Source organism: Lissotriton helveticus, chromosome 3_1 (assembly GCF_964261635.1).
Source record: "Lissotriton helveticus chromosome 3_1, aLisHel1.1, whole genome shotgun sequence".
Classification (NCBI taxonomy): Eukaryota; Metazoa; Chordata; class Amphibia; order Caudata; family Salamandridae; genus Lissotriton; species Lissotriton helveticus.
In genome coordinates, this window is record NC_136061.1 from 1,089,301,479 (window position 1) to 1,089,317,597 (window position 16,119).

Sequence of the window (16,119 nt, forward strand, 5' to 3'; positions counted from 1 at the left end):
GGCTACAATGGAACTTAGTTCTTCCTCAGCCCATACTGAGGACTCCGAGATCATTCCGTAGCAGACATTCAAACAGAATTGCAAAGGACACGACCACTTTCTTTTGGCGAGTAACCCCTCCCCACTCCAAGGACACCATAACCATGGAATGACCCTTGGTCACATTATCAGCATTGGTGACTGGATAAGTTTGTCCAGCCAGGTACCATTCTGGAGATACCTGTTTTTCAATCACCATGGTGAAACTTGCACATGTGTCTCACAGTGCTTCTACTCTGATCCCATTTATCACAAGCTGCTGTCTATATGTCTGCATGCTAGTGGGTCCGACGGCCAGGGTGGCAATATCAACCCCACCTCAGAGACTAAGGTAGCTTTTGTGTGCTCTCTGACCTGGTCAGAATCACCACCATAGCAGTAGCTGGAGGTGAACTTAAGGAATTCTCTTTGGGACATGCAGAGTCCCCAGTTTAGTGGCCATTCTGTTTACAGTTAAATCACCATACCTTTTTGTGATTCCAGTTCTTACCCTGGTACCCACTTTAGGTTTGGGAAGTGTCTCAGACCCACTCTCCTGAACAGGTTTTTGGCTGCCTTTAGAAGACTCAATGGGCCTGATTCACAAAGGTAAAGTTAGACGAAAGTCTAACTTTACGACTTTCAGTATTCACAAAGACCACTTACGTGTAGCAAATGCCCTTTGTGAATACCTAAAATCGAACTTTACAACTTTCAGTATTAACAAAGGGCATTTATAAGTAGTAAATGCACTTTGTGAATATTGAAAGTCGTAAGGTTAGACTTTCATCTTACTTTATCTTTGTGAATCAAGCCCTTTGTTTTTATATTTATAGTGTTCATCATCTTTCCCTTGGGGGGATAAGCAACCCCTTTATTTTGGTGATCCCCTCCATGAAACTTTTTGGACGCCCTAGTTTTGACCCACTGGTCAGCCTTCTTTCGCACTTCTGAGAGATGGTTTCTATGTCCACCTAGTGCTGATGCAATTTTTCAGAAACACAGTTACTTAAAAGATGCTCTTTTAAAGCAAGATTTTAAAGCCTTTCATAGTTTTGCACCTTGTTACCTTTTAACCAGCCACCTAGTCTTTTGACTGAGAAGTCAACAAAATATACCCAGGTCTGACTCGAGGTTTTGTGAGTCTAACTGAATCAAATTCAGCGCTCATCACTGGTGATTCCAAAGCACTCAATCAGGGTATCCTTCATGATGTTATAGGACTCAGTGTCAGTCTAATTAATTGGCAGGAGTCTACCCTTGCATTTTCCTGAAAACAGCTACCAGAGTAGAGAGCCCCAATACTTCTGGCTGAATTTGCTCATCCTACAAGCCCTCTCAAAGGCTGTAAACCATCTGGCAATAATATTACCTTCTACGTATTTGGGGACAATCCTTTTGAAGATCTTAGAGTCAAAAGCTTCATCTTTCTCCCTATTTAAGATTTTGCTGCCACCAGTAATGGGTCCTAAACTCATCTCATCTCTTTCTTTTTCTGAGTCTAAGATTTTAGCCTTCAGGCTATTTTCCTAGCTAGTTTTTGAAGACCAGATTCTTCCTCTTCTATTGCATCTACGGTACTACCAGAAGTACTCACAGCAGGGGTGCTGTCAGCATGGGAATCTGTGGGCTCATCATCCTCACTCACATCTCTATCCCCAGACACATTAGGGCTTTCTTCCATTGCCATGCTCTATCATGCTCAGAAAGTAAGTTTTGTAGATGTGCATTGGTTTAGACCACATGGCAAGGTTCCATGCCTTACAGAGGTCCTTAAGTTGCTTCAATTTAAGTTTCTTGCAGGGACCCAAGTTAAGCACCTGGTTAGTACCGTCTGACTCAGACATGGTATTATTTTAGTTGGGCAAACACAAGGGGATGATGGACGGAGCGCTGAAACTTTTAAGACACTCACCCCCAGTCACAGATCTGGGTTGAATCTATCATCGTTCTTTAGCTCACTTCGCCACCCCAGTTCAGACACAACTATATGCAAATCAGTCTTGATCCTGTGCCTCATGGGAACAGTCCAACCTGAAATGCCAAGCCATGTCTTACCTTGACCGGAAACAAGCATCTTGGGACCTTTTTAGAATCAAGAAATAAAATATATCAGACTATTTTTAAAGGCCTAACTGTCTAGGATACATTTAAAATTCTAATTGGACTGGGGTCTTAAACAAAGGCCATTACAGTTCAAATTTGCAAATTCAGAAAAATCAAAAATATGTAAAAACTAATTTTTTAACTGATGTCAATTGTGGATTTACTTTGTGGAATCACTGATTGACCAAGTTGTTTCAACAAAGGCAAAGTCTTTTATCCCACCGCTGCCACCAATGTAGGAAGCTGGCCCTCTATATAGTAGACCAAAATGAGGTACACTGTGTAGAAAGTCCAATCAACCCTTATTTTTTTTCAGAGGCAAAAATGATAACAGTATATGCTCTCTTTTGTGGTAGTGTGGGAAATCAGGTTAGGCTTATCAGAGGGTAGTGCTATGCATTTGCTTTACTCATAGAGGCAATAAATGAGACATACTCAAAGAATAAATCTGAGACCAATTCAGGAAATTAACTTGTATTTTTATGTACATTTTGATACTAAGAACTTACAAAATAAGTACTTTTTAAGGTCCAATGGACTACCAACAGTTAGAGCTTACCTATTCGGGCATCCAGGAGTAGAAGTGCTGTTCGGGTTGATACCCTCACATGCCAAGGGTGAGAAAAGGAAACAGTACAAGGACATACTACAGAGATTTAAATTTACCTAGAATGGTGCGAGGACCAACCCCTGGACAAGGGCTTGAAAGAAAGAGCTCCCGACTAATCAAGAGCCAACAGGTCAGGACAGTTGCAGGGCAGGTAACCTCCGCTAAGTGCAACGCCAGCGTCACACTCCTCTCTGCAGCTACTCTTGTTCCCCTTCTAATAAACAGAGTCTTCTCCCGAATCTTCTTTCAGAGTGCTCGACCAGCCCTCTGAGGTCTGCGGCATCCACGATTCTTCTTCAGCATACGTTGGGTCAGTGACAGGTCTGTGACAAGTCGGACAATCTAACTGACTAAGCCTACCTTAGTTATACCATTTTCCAGGATATGTACCCCCCCAATATTGCAAATTCATGTATTCCCATTATTTGATTGGTCAGAAAGACGGGGAGAGGTCATCACACCATACCAGTATGAAGTCATTCTCCTTTAGTTAATTGAGCTAGGTTCCCACCCATAATTTACTTTCCCATGCTTTGATTCCACCCAACAATATTTCATTTAATTTCATATACAATGCATAACTTTTCATTCAGTTTCTTCCTCTCTCCGAGTCAAGAGGTGAGTTTCTCATGCGCAGCGTGGGTAAGATGGGAGTTGGCAGTCATTCAATGCCAGGACTTCAAGGTTTTCAAAGTTCGAGTACGCATGCAATGGAAATCCAAGATGGAGAATACAGACACCCTTCAGGCCCAAATACGAGCTATCAATAAAGTCAAAGAGAGACACGTTAGAATACAAAAATAAATGAATGCACTGTATACCACTTATTTCTACTCTAACCCCATTACTTTATTTTAACTATTGCATTAGCAAATTAGCAAGACACACAAGGTTTAGTTTAAGCGAAAACATATGCATTAGCATGTGAAATTTGAAGCAGCCATCTTAGATGCTACTGCGCAGCTGGAAAGAATTCCCTCCAAAAGCAAAAGGCGTCATACCACGTAGATGCAATAGACGCATGCGCAGAAGAGTTCCTGCATTTTTGGCAACCATATTAAGACACTCTGGTTACTTGTTAGTAAAAGCACATAGATAAGCTTCCCCTAGAAACAGAAATGTTGTGTGGTGCAATTAATAGTAATCACAAAACATGTTGGTTAAGCTATTACATGTTATTTCGAGAGGATTGAATCCAAGCAAGTTTCGTTACATATGAAACCTTGTTCCATCAGGGGCACCTCTAAGGTGTGCTCTGGGTGCATGTATTAATAAATTCACCATTGTAATCATTTTGTTTTAACAACTTTATTGGCATTTTCATGCTCTCATTTATACAGTGTCAGGGATATTACAATCAGTTTCTTTACGTCATATAATATATTAGCAAACAGTGATGCTACATGCTCAATCTCGTTTCGCCTTTGTGCCTAAACAATGTACCCCACTGTGTTTAGTGTTTCTATTATTCCTAGTCCTTCGCACTATACTCTGTTTGCTTGTTTACGGCGTGATTGTTACTCGAGCCAATATTATCCCTCAATTCCCCCTCCCTCCTGGTGAGTGTCTAATACACATCTTTGTGTCTTCCTTGTGTCTGATCTAGTCTAATAGGGAATAATCAGTTGTCTTGTGTGTTCCCCTGTCTATACCCATCCTTGCCTAGTAGCTTTATTCCGGAAGTGTCCTTCGGTCACTGATCATTGCCGTCAGGTCCTGATGTCATCCTCTATTTTTTCATCTTTGCGGACCTCTTTCATTCTAATTTTCTCTGCCGTTGCCCATTCGCATATGTCTTTTAACCACAATTCATATTTCGGCGGTGTCGGATTCAACCATGCTATCACCATGCGTCTTTTCGCTTTCATTAGTCCTAATACCTCAAATTTCCTGCTCATTTCCTCTTCTTGGTCATGGGCAGTAATCCTAATAATGCTACCCTTATCTTCCTGGGAACCTCCCAACCTGTGACTTCCTGGAGTTTTTCCAAAACTTCTGACCAGAATGGAACTACAAGGGAGCACGTCCATACTATGTGCAGAAAATCGGCTCTGTTTCTCCACAGCGGGAACATGTACTGGACCTATCTTGGTATATTTTACTCAGCACCTTGGGGGTTAGGTAGGCCTAATGTGCGAAATTGTATTGGATTAGCTTAAATCGAGTGTTGGAGCTGACCAGTTTGACCCCTTTGTGTATCTCGACCCATTCCTGTGCAGTTATAGGTTCATCCACTACCATCTTGTTTCTATGGGGAGTTTTTTCCTTGGCAAGTCATCTCGTATTGCCTGGTATATGTGAGTAATCAAAAGTCGACCTTGGGCCATATACAGCAGTACCTGCAACATTTTTGTTATGGAGGACTCCTCCGGGAAAGACGTCCAAAGCTCACTAGCCACTTGAGATATCTTTGCACATTGCAAAAAGTGTCCTCTCCCCAAATCAAAGGAGGCCTCCTCACATTCCCTCGTTATAAATTGACCATTATTGTATAAATCCTCCAGAGTTAGACAACCCCCATTCCTCCATTTTCTTATTAACATGGAGTCAGCGATCTTGACGAACGGAGGTATCACCCATAGAGGCATGTCTGGCATGTAGGGTACATGTTTTATCACTTTTCTTACAATAATCTCCCATATCTCCATATTGGATGATGTAAGGCCATTCTCTCGGGATACCCTTGCCATGCATCAATAACTCCGGTAGGGAAATTTCCTCATGTGTCCCCGCCACCAGTCTTATTCCCAATTGTCCTGATCGTCTGACCAGTGAATGGAATTCTGTATTTGTTCAGCCATATAGTAGAATGCAATACTCCACATTGCTGCCAGGGTCTCTGTAGTGTTGATAGGCAGATGCGCTTACATCTAGGGCCCCATCAAAGGTCTGTAATTAAGCTATCCAATAGTTTGAAGTAACTGACCAGAATTTGATATAATGAGTTTTGTAAGGTATAAAGAATCTCAGCAAAATGATCATTTTAGTGATTGCGACTCTGCCCATCAGAGACAAGGCCACTTCCCTCCAAAGGTTTATGGAGCCCTGGATCCTTCCACAACCCTCCCTATATTAAGTTCCAGGAATCCTTCTGGTGTATGTGCCAGCTTAAACCCAAAATATCTTGGAGCCGAGGACGTCCAATGTAGCCCCACCCCGGGAAGCAGGGCGATTGAGTGGGTTGATAATCTCCCTAGTGGGAGTAACTTAGAATTCTCACTATCAATACCTTAGCCAGGTGTTTAGCAAGTATATCAAGGATCACTCCTTGTGTTAGCTCTAGTTTCCCATCGCTATCTTGACGTTGCAAGATCGGTAATGTAATCGATTCTCTTTTCAGTAACCTGGCTAACATGGCCCCAGTTTTGTCCCCCTCATAATGGAGGCGTTGTCTATAAACAGTATAGTCATAGTATTCTAGATATTTCCATGCTTCCAACAGCTAAGCGCGAGCTTTGCACCATGATGTCCTTTTCTGCAGGAGACATGCTTCTCCGCCTTGAGTATGGCCAGGCTGTGCTCCTGCATATCTATATCCTGTTCCAGCTGTTGTGGCACCCATATGTTGTGTGCATACAGATTCCACTCATATGCCCTACTGGAGGCCGATACCCAATTTTCCTTAAAGTATCTAACCAGCTCAGTTGACACAACTACTCCAAAGGGGGATCCAATAGCGCCTCCATCCTGAGGCGCTACATCGGGATCGCCGGTTTAGGCCTGCGGCCCTCGAAACTGAGGAGGACTGGCGAATGATCCAAGATATACTGCGCTTGGTATGGTAACCCTTTGACATCTAGTATCAGTTCATGTGAGATGAAACAGTAGTCTAGCCAGCTAAACCTATTAATTGCTGGTGTGTAGCATGAGAATGTCCTCAGTCCCGGGTTGCAGGCTTGCCAAATGTCTTTAAGTTGCAAGCCCTGCAAAACATCTATCAGTGTATCAGTCATATGTGGTTTTGTGTGCAATCAGGGGAGGGGGGTTTCACAATCTAGCGACCCATCCACGACACAGTTAACATCTCCCAGCAACAACATTGCTGCTGCAGTATACTGTGATGCTGCCGCCATGACGGAAGGGAAGAAGTTAGGACAGTCGACATTAGGAGCATACACATTAATAATACCCTGGGTGCTACCCAAAGGAGTGCTCCTCAAGCGAATCCTGATTTGGAAGTAGCATACATCTGCCCCCTCCATCTGTACCTAATACATGGCAATGAGGCCCTCCACACATAGGTTTCCTTCAAGCATGCAATTGAGACCTAATAAGGCTTCTGGTAGGCAAATACTCACCTACGTTTCTCGAATTCTGACAGTCCCCGGACATTCCAGGTGCGTATTTTCAAGGAATTGGGGGTTAACCCTGCCATTTCCTCTCTTGTGCCTTCCCTCTCCCACTATCAGTCACCCCTCTCAGACTCTTCATAGAGAGTTGTATGATTTTTGCATAAATGATATAGAGACCAGAGACATTCTAGAAGGACATCACCATTTCCCAACTTGTTGAACAAACTGAACTCCCCAAACCTCCCACCCCCTGGGCAGCACTGCTGGTGCCACCTCCCCCGACCATAGAGATTTAGGGCTCACCGATGCCGCCCCATACCCCTCCACCTTAACAAATTACAAAATGTCAACAACTAGTACACCATGTTCAAGTTACCCTGTCAATATATTGGTCACAAGCTTAGTTCCTTTTTTGAGTCCATACTCCCCCAGTCTTAACCTCTAAGTGACCGAGAAAACAGCCGGTGTGAGGCTGAGCCTCTAGCTCCCAGGGCGTGACTCGGACCCTGGTAGGCAGGGATAAGTCCACCCGCCGGTGGTGGTAAGTTACAAAAATAACACCTTATCCTGGTTTGTGTTTGATTCCTTTGTGTGAGACTCGTACACTGATCTGTCACACCCCTCACAGGTTATGCTCTTTACTTTTCAGCATGCGTCCTTTGATAGGAGTGAGTCTGGAATTATATCCTGCAATCTATCCTCGGAGTCAGGAACCAACTCCATCATTTGCAGGGTGCCTTCCTTGTGTACTCGGATTCTACTCTGACTGATGTTGTGCTCCCCCTTGGGTCTTTTGACTGGTTTGGGATTTGCTCCTAGCCTGGCCCGTTCTCCGCAGGGATCTGCCAGATCCCGACTGTAGCACCAAAGAGGAGTCCGAGTGGCCTGATTCATCCAGCCATTCCGCCACTTCCATCGCTGATTGAAAGAAAAGGACTATTCCCTTAAGCTCCACCCACAGTTTGGCTGGTAGAGGAGACTGTACTTCAGCCCGGCGTCGTGAAGACGGCATTTCACCGCCAAGAAGGTTCTCTGCTGTTCCTGAACTTTTTGTTTATAATCAGGATATATAGCAATGGTGTGTCCTTGATATGATTTTGGCTCCTCAGAAGGGATGACCTGTAGAATAATGTCCCTATCTTTATAATAAAAACAACAGGCTATGATTGCTCTTGATGGCACTCCAGGGCGAGGCAGCAGAGCAAGCGCTCTGTGGGCTCTTTCTATATTAAAAGATTTTGAAAGTCTCTTGGGGGCCAGCTCATTGACGATCCAGTTCTCCAGGAATAGCTCAGCAGGCGAACCTTCAGCTTTCTCTGGAAAACCTATGAATCTTAGATTATTCCTTCTGGATCTTCCTTCTGCATCCTCTGCATGGTCAACCAAATGAACTACCTTTTTGTGTAGCAGTGCGACTGTATCCTGCTGCATGGCCTTTACATCTTTTTAGTTTGAGGAGACTCTGTCCGGCACTTTAGGGAGATATCATCTCAGTAAATTAACATCTATCGCCACTGCATCAATCCTGTGGACCACATCTGCTCTAGTGGAGTGAATTGCTGCCATAATGTTTGCAAGAGAGGGATTTGGTCTGGAGTGCGCTGCGGATCTTCCACCGGCCCGCATTTGGGCCACCTAGGACCTGAGGGCACGGCTGCGCCAAGTTTGAGAATTTGTTTCTTTGCACTTTGTTAGCTTTATTCTTCACCATTTTGGGTCTCTATTGGCTTGTATCCCCTGTCAGATGTCGCTTATCTGTTGTGTGTGTTCTCTGGAGTTTCCTGTGCCAAGTGACCCCCAAGCATCTCATGACGGTTGCCCATCCCTCAGAGTTTGCTGATGAACAACATGGGCAAGCACTCCTGTAATTCACTCTTTTGCCCTGTTAGCATCCGTGGCACAACCCGTTTCCAGCAGCTCTAGTCTCAAGAGCACCCCTCCTCACAATCAGATCCCAGATCCAGTCACAGATACTCTCCAGTACACAACCGTGAGCACATACCTACTGGACTCCCTGGGTCTTCTTGCTCCTTTCCTCTTTGTCAGGGATCACCCGGGCACAACTAGGCAGGATCCAGTCAGGGCGCCGGGAACCCCCCCAGAGGCTCCCGACTTGAGGTGGGCACGTTAAAGTACGAGCATTCACTATATCTCTAAGGGTTTGTTTACAACCGCAGTGGTTCTCAGGCATATCACAGACCAGGCCCATTATGGGCTGACTTCCCTACAGGCCTCAGCAGCAACTACCCCCTCTCCGAGCTGTCCTCCAGCTCACCGATGCTGCTCCAGCATGGGGCCCCCGGCGCCCACGAGATGCCACCGATCCAAGCATTTTCTATCGGGACCCCCAATCCATGGGGGCCTGAACAACCAGCCATTTCTTCAGTTCTCTGTTGTACACTGCGGACGCACAATCTTCCGTACACCTTCCATGTTATCGGCGGCATGGGAGGGCCTCCACAGCTGGAGCACACACAAGCAGTGCCGGGTCTCCCCCTGGATGGCAGCCCGGTCCCCCAGGATTCTTCACTTTAGGCCGGAGCAGACAGGGGCCGACCATCCCCCACAGGCCCACCACCTGGCTCCGCCTGGCTCACTGCTGCGTTTGTCACCTCGCAGTCGGTCCAGATTACTCCTCGGCCTCCTACCTCACAGGTCTCCGGGGGATCCCCTGCACAAAACACGCCCCCTCTGCCGCCCGTTCGGACGCTTGGGTGCCTCCCTTTGGGTTCCGATTCCATACTGTGATTCTCTGCTTCCTCCAGTCGTCCAACTGTCACTCCGTGCGGGCTCGATAGCCCCCAGTACTCCATCCAGCCTGCCACCAAGATGACGTCTCGCTGCCCAGGTTGAATGCGTCTCTCCAGGGTCTGTTTGGCGAGAATCACCGGATATTTGGCGCCTTTGCTGAGTCTCACACCCCAGGCCAACTTTCCCACCAGGTTGCTGGCTTCACGGCAAAGTGATACTGCAGGATGTTATGCACCACCGGCGGGAGCTTCAGCAAGTGCGTCTAGTCCACCATTTGTCCAAGCCACATTCCCCCATTGGAATCATTATAGCTTTATTAGGATGAGATGTTTGATATCAAACATCATTGGTTTCAGTGAAACCATCATGTAGCTGGGGAAATCGTAATCACCAGTGCCCAGTACATATTCTCAAGATAGCTTCTCTGTTTGTTAAATATTGGGGGGATTTGTTAGCATGAGCTGAAAGCCATTTTGTATTTCTGGCATCTTGTTTTCCATGTCCTGCCACGTGCTCACCATGTGCTCTGTCCTCCCTCAGTGTTGACTGCTCTTGTAATCTGCCTAGAAACAAACTATATCTAGCATCTTCCACCTTCGCACATGTCCAGAAGGGCCTAGCTAGTAGAATGCACCTGCTTCTCTAGTATAACTGTCAGGCTATTTTTGCTGCTGATTGGAGAAGTAGCTCTCCTCCCACTTTGTTGAGCAAGCAGATCTTGTATGCCCATCTTAGTCATTTTTGCATGCTTACATGTGCCAGGACTGCTCCTTGGTCTTATGCTGACTATGTAACGATAAGCATATATAAGGCCTCTGTTTTCTGCACTCCTCAGACTGCCTCATTCATTTGCTAAAGCTTCTGTGTGACGTAGTCTCCCTCATTTGAGGTTAATAAAGATGTTCTTTTCATATTTCAGCTTCTGTGCCAATTTCTTCTTTGTTAGTTTAAAAGGACCAAGTATCAGTGGGACCCCTGAGAAGGTTTCTATTGTCTACAAATGGCGCTCCAACGTGGACCTCATCAGAGAAGTGGCTATCTAAGGAGTGATCTTGTCAGGAGACAGAAATCTACTGAGGAGGACAGGACAGGACTCTACTAAGGAAGTACTCTGTGCACTGAGATTCTGGGGATTCTCTGTCTCTGCAGCCCAGTATATTTCTGATATTCCTGAATTTGATCCTCCATATGAAGTCACTCCTGACTGAGAACCTTTTTGGCGTGAGTATTCTAAAAAGACTGTTGGGTCATTCAGAACTTGGCAGTTAGAATTTGGACAACCGGTTGTTTGGTAAGAGTCGTTCTGCGGCACTTGCTGTTGGTTTGATGCCTTGGATTGGTAAGGTAGTTTAGTAACACTTACTGTGGCTTTGGAATTTTGGAATTTGTGTTGGCCAACTTTGGATTTGTATGGGATAGATATGCGAATTGCAATTTGTGTAGGCAGGTAATGATGAGATTTTTCTCTGTTTGACTTTGTTTGAATGGCGCAACGTACGAAGAGCACCTTAAGTGTTACTTTGATTATAATATTTGCATATTCTGCAATATTTTTGGCATGCCTGTTTCAAGCACACATCGAAGAATGTGTTGCTTTTTGGAGGTATCATATTGAGATGTGAAGTGAATTAGCCGGCTCCCCTGAGGGAATAGCTAGATAGGTTTTGGTATAAAAACATATTTCTTCCTTGGTGTTATCCCCAGGGAATTAAAATATGACTAAAACACAAACAAGGATCCTTTTCTGGCACGTTTATAAATGGAGATATGCAGAGCGATTTTTTGGTGTTCTGCCTGACAAAGCTAGTGAATTGAGTCTATTTTGGCTTTTGGAAATACAACAGTTTGTTGGGCTGTTTTTTTTTCAGTCTTTTGGAATACTATCGAGAAGCACTTCTTGTAATTATGGCTTACAACTAGTATTTACAAAGGGTTTGGTTTAAGAACAGTCGGTGGGCTGTCCTTTGTTTCTGTCTTAAGTGTTGATCTGTGGGTTAAATGTGTGTTTAAATGTCTATGTGGTTTGTGGGATTTCATATTAGTGATACTTTTGTAAGTAAATAGCGATTGCGCTATTTGTGAAATAATGGCTCTTGAGCGCACTGTGTTGTGTGATTCTGAGTGTGTGACCCCTTCTGTATATGTCTGGAATGAGCTCAATGTTGTTTGTGTTTTCTTGCTGTCATCAGTCTGTTATGCAAAATGTCATTTAATTAATACTAAATAAAATTAAATAAGAAATCCAGAAATGAACCATATGAAATGCTAAATAATTATATGTTACTATTCAATTTATAGAGTAAGCAACTATGCACACGTACAAACTGCTAATGCTATAAAGATAAAATTAGAATTCACATTCAATAGGAATAAAATAGGCCTCAAAAACGAAATTGTGTGTTTTGTAATAAATAAACAATTATAAAGCATTTTCCTTAGATACATTGTATTAGATATTAACAGGCAAACACATCATCTGAGTAAATTGGATGTTGTTGAACTAAAACACATATTATAGAACATGCATTGAAATGCCTCAGTTTTAAATAGACAGTCACCATGCTTCCATTTCAACACAAAAAAAGCTTTACAACAACTGTGTTTTAACTGCTGAGCAGCAGCTGTTGTTTTGATTGTAGGCCACGGAGAGACAGGAATGTTGACTCAGCCAGGATTTTGTCAGTTAAACACGGTATAAAATCCTGCATTTCAGACTACTGTTTTAAAAAGTTACAAAAATCAGGTTCATTATTTTGAATAACAGGAAAACATTTAACGTAAGGATCTCCTTTCTTAAAGCCTTTTTTTATAAGCATATTCGTGGTTCTGATGTTAAATAATTGTCCTTTTAAAAAGTGGCGCAAAATGTTTCATGTTTCAAGTTAGGCTTCTGTGCTTAGGCTTATGAATGGATGTGTCTAAATATGATAGGCAAGGGATGCAGCTTGCTTTTCATGTGGAATTATAAAAAATGATTAGTTTTATTAAAAAAATATATATATATATTAATTATGAAAAATGATTAAACAAATGAGGGCTTTTAAATTCTTTTTTTTATTTATAAAGCTTAATACTCATGCTGTGACCTCCTAGCAATAAAATTAAATCTAAGTTGTGTTGTACCACATAATGAGGATATTTGCTTATGGAATTTCACTCTGCGCAGGCGTAAAAAACTCATTTTTGTAACAGTATATATGATTATTTCTGATTTCTCACTCCTGGGCTATCTAGAGAACATTTTGAGGATGACTATCATGCAAAAAAATTATAGGATATTCATTTTTAAGTGCCCCAAATATCCAAGTCGAAATTGGGCAAAATTCACTATTTCAACAGCATTTTTCCCATTCAAAGCAGCTTTTACTTGCCTTAGGCCTCAGTAAATGCATACATTTAGGTATAATACAAATAGCTGACTTCTATATTGTTAGACAAGTATATCGCACACTGCTTATAATTGAAAATATGTACAAAAAACCAGCAGAAGTTATTAAACTGACAAACAGGGGAATGGGTCAGCTTTCTGTTTTCAGGGTGACTTTGAATAGGGAAAGCTGCATGAAAAATTTGCACACAGAATAGGACAGCTGGAAGAGTTAAAAGTCAGTTCTATATTTAGAAGCCTGGCAGGGCTACCAGAGCAAGTTCTGCTTTGACATTTTGACATCTGAAACTTTTTGAAAGACAAGATGGCAGCGCAGGGAAAGAAGGAGGAGTTGTGCTAATTTTTATTGTTGGCAAAAGCAAGTTTTATGCACTCATATGAATATACCACAATACAATTGTATATGTGAGCTTGGCCATATATACAGCACTAATGCTTTTAATTTGGTGCTTACTAGGGCTGAGCTAATTGGATTTAGTTTGAATTCATTCGCCCTCATGTTACACTTGTACATTTGCTAAAAGGATTGGGATTTGGGTATTCATATTCTTTACCTCCTCAAAAGTGCTATGTACCTCCTATAACTTTGTTTATGGCCAGTTGCTACAAATAGGGGTTGATAGTGTTGACAGAAGTGAAACCTGTTTCAGGTTTCCTACTGTCAAAATGAGGGAAAGAGGCTAGCTCCTCTACAAATTAAGGCTAGGTAATATGTATGTTGCTCTCTACTTTTTTCACATTTTTTTGGGCCTGTCTAAGCTGACTGTGAAATAGCAATGAGACAATTAATTGGCTATTCAGTAATACTGTTTTAAACATTGTTAGCATTAATAAAATGAATAAATATATGTTACGTTACCGCCCATCCGGTTTGATGAAATTATGACAGGTTCAGTATTCTAGATTGTTGTTCCCTTATTTGACCTTTAAGGGGAGCTAGATGTGGGTAGTTTTTGTTCTAAAATTCTAAGGTGATAACACCATTATTGTATGTTTTTCCATGCTACATAGTTTTGCAAGGGCTTTGCTAGTTTGTTATTAGCTAGTCTGTGTAAATAAACTGACAGTCCTTATTAGAGCTGATGTTGCATAGTTTGGATCATGAATAGTAGAACGCAGGGAAGATGCCCATGTGATCCTTAGCAAAAAATGTTTTGAATGAAATGTTGTTTTATAGATAAGAACCCCTGTTAAAGTACCAGTTTTAGATTTTTCCTGCTGCTCCTATAACATGAGAGCATAGTCCTAAAGCGTACAATGTAGGTGGTTTTATTAAGAAGAAGAATTTTAGAAGTGTCTGCAGTTCTGTACAAGTAATTTCCTTTTTTGAGGGTTTTCAGATTAGCACACAGGAATACACCAATGTAAGGGTTTAGGGTATGTCTGTGTTGTTTTTCTCTTTTCCTCACAATTTAGTAAATGAATACAGACTTCCTTGGCTGCTTGGTATTGGGTGATGTATTACTCTTGTTCACCAAAGAGTTCCTTTTATACTTGCCAATAGGTCCAGGCTGTTTTTTTTTCTCTCTCATAGATAGATGGAAGTGGTTCTTGGGTACCTTGCTAATATATGGGGCGTCCCAAGACTAGGAAGTATTCTGACACTATCCTCTCTGTTGATAGACTGTTTCTGTGCCTTGTCTAAAGACCTTTTGTTCTGTCCACCAATAGATATTTACTGCTTTACAACCATTGCTAGAGGGGCCCGGACATCAGATTCAGCCTGGGGAGTCAGCGTCAGCACCAGTCCAGCTTGAAGCCAAAGTGAAGGTAACCAGTACAAGCATTGCTGGCAACTAGGACCTCAGTGAAGGCGGAAGCCCTGGGATGTTAAGTGTGTACCCCTGCCACTGTCTTGGACGAAAGACGGGGTCACAAATCAGAAAGGAGAAATTGTGGATCAAGCCCAGCTCAGAGTCACAGACCGACCTGAATAGCGAGGAGGCTTTGCTTGAGGTGACCCCTCTTGAAACAAGGGTTGCTTCAGAGATCCTAGCATCAGGCCTCTGAATCCTGGCCCTAAAGTGAATGCAAGTTTTCTCCTTTGTTTGTTGGTCAAGAGAAACCTGAGCACACTGAATGCAATGTGTGGCTCCAACTAATGAGCAGTGCGCCAGCAGAGCAATACAGGAGTTAGGGAAGGACTTGAGATTAAGGTACAGGTGCTGTGTCTCTGGTGCCTGTTAGATTGAAGTGAAGAAAACTGGTGCACTGCCTGATACACTGGACAGTATCGCTAAGAGCATTTGCCTGGTGAGTGACTGCCCTATCCTGAAAGAAGAGACTTTTTTTCCTTGAAACTGGGCTATGATTCTCGAGTTGCGAGTTGTGCGGCTCCACCGTGGAAACAACAAGAGCCTGCCTGTGAGGCTCAAACGGACACAGGGAGAAGACTCCCCTCTGGCTTGGTTGTACAGCGGCTTCAATTTCTGCAAGGACTTCTTCTTTTTCTTGTCAATATTGTACCCCTTTAGTCGTCCCATTTTTGAGGAGGAGCAGCCCTTTGCAGCTCTTCGTTCTAATTCCTATGGCACTGTGTGGTCCTCCTCGTCCCAGATATGATTGATGTTCTAGCCCTCATAAAAGGAAAATGTAAAAGTCAATTGGAAAATGTTTTTATTAGATATGTGGTGTTAGCTGTTTTGAAATTAAAATGAATAGCACTGAAATGCATAGGAGCCCTGAAAATGTTTACTAGATGATATTAGGATTTGCTTTTGCTTAGGACTAGGAAAAATGATAATTCTGTTTGTGATAGTGGTCATTACTTTCTCCTTGTATGTTACTTATGACCCAACGCTTTGTTCCCTTTGTATTCCTGCTTATACCTTACATGTACCCGCTTAATGAAATGTTTAGAATGGAAAATGCCGACCTAGCAATGAATTAGGATATTGATACATTTATGAAAATTAATGTGCAAATATTTTCTATGTTCCTACTGGATCATAGGA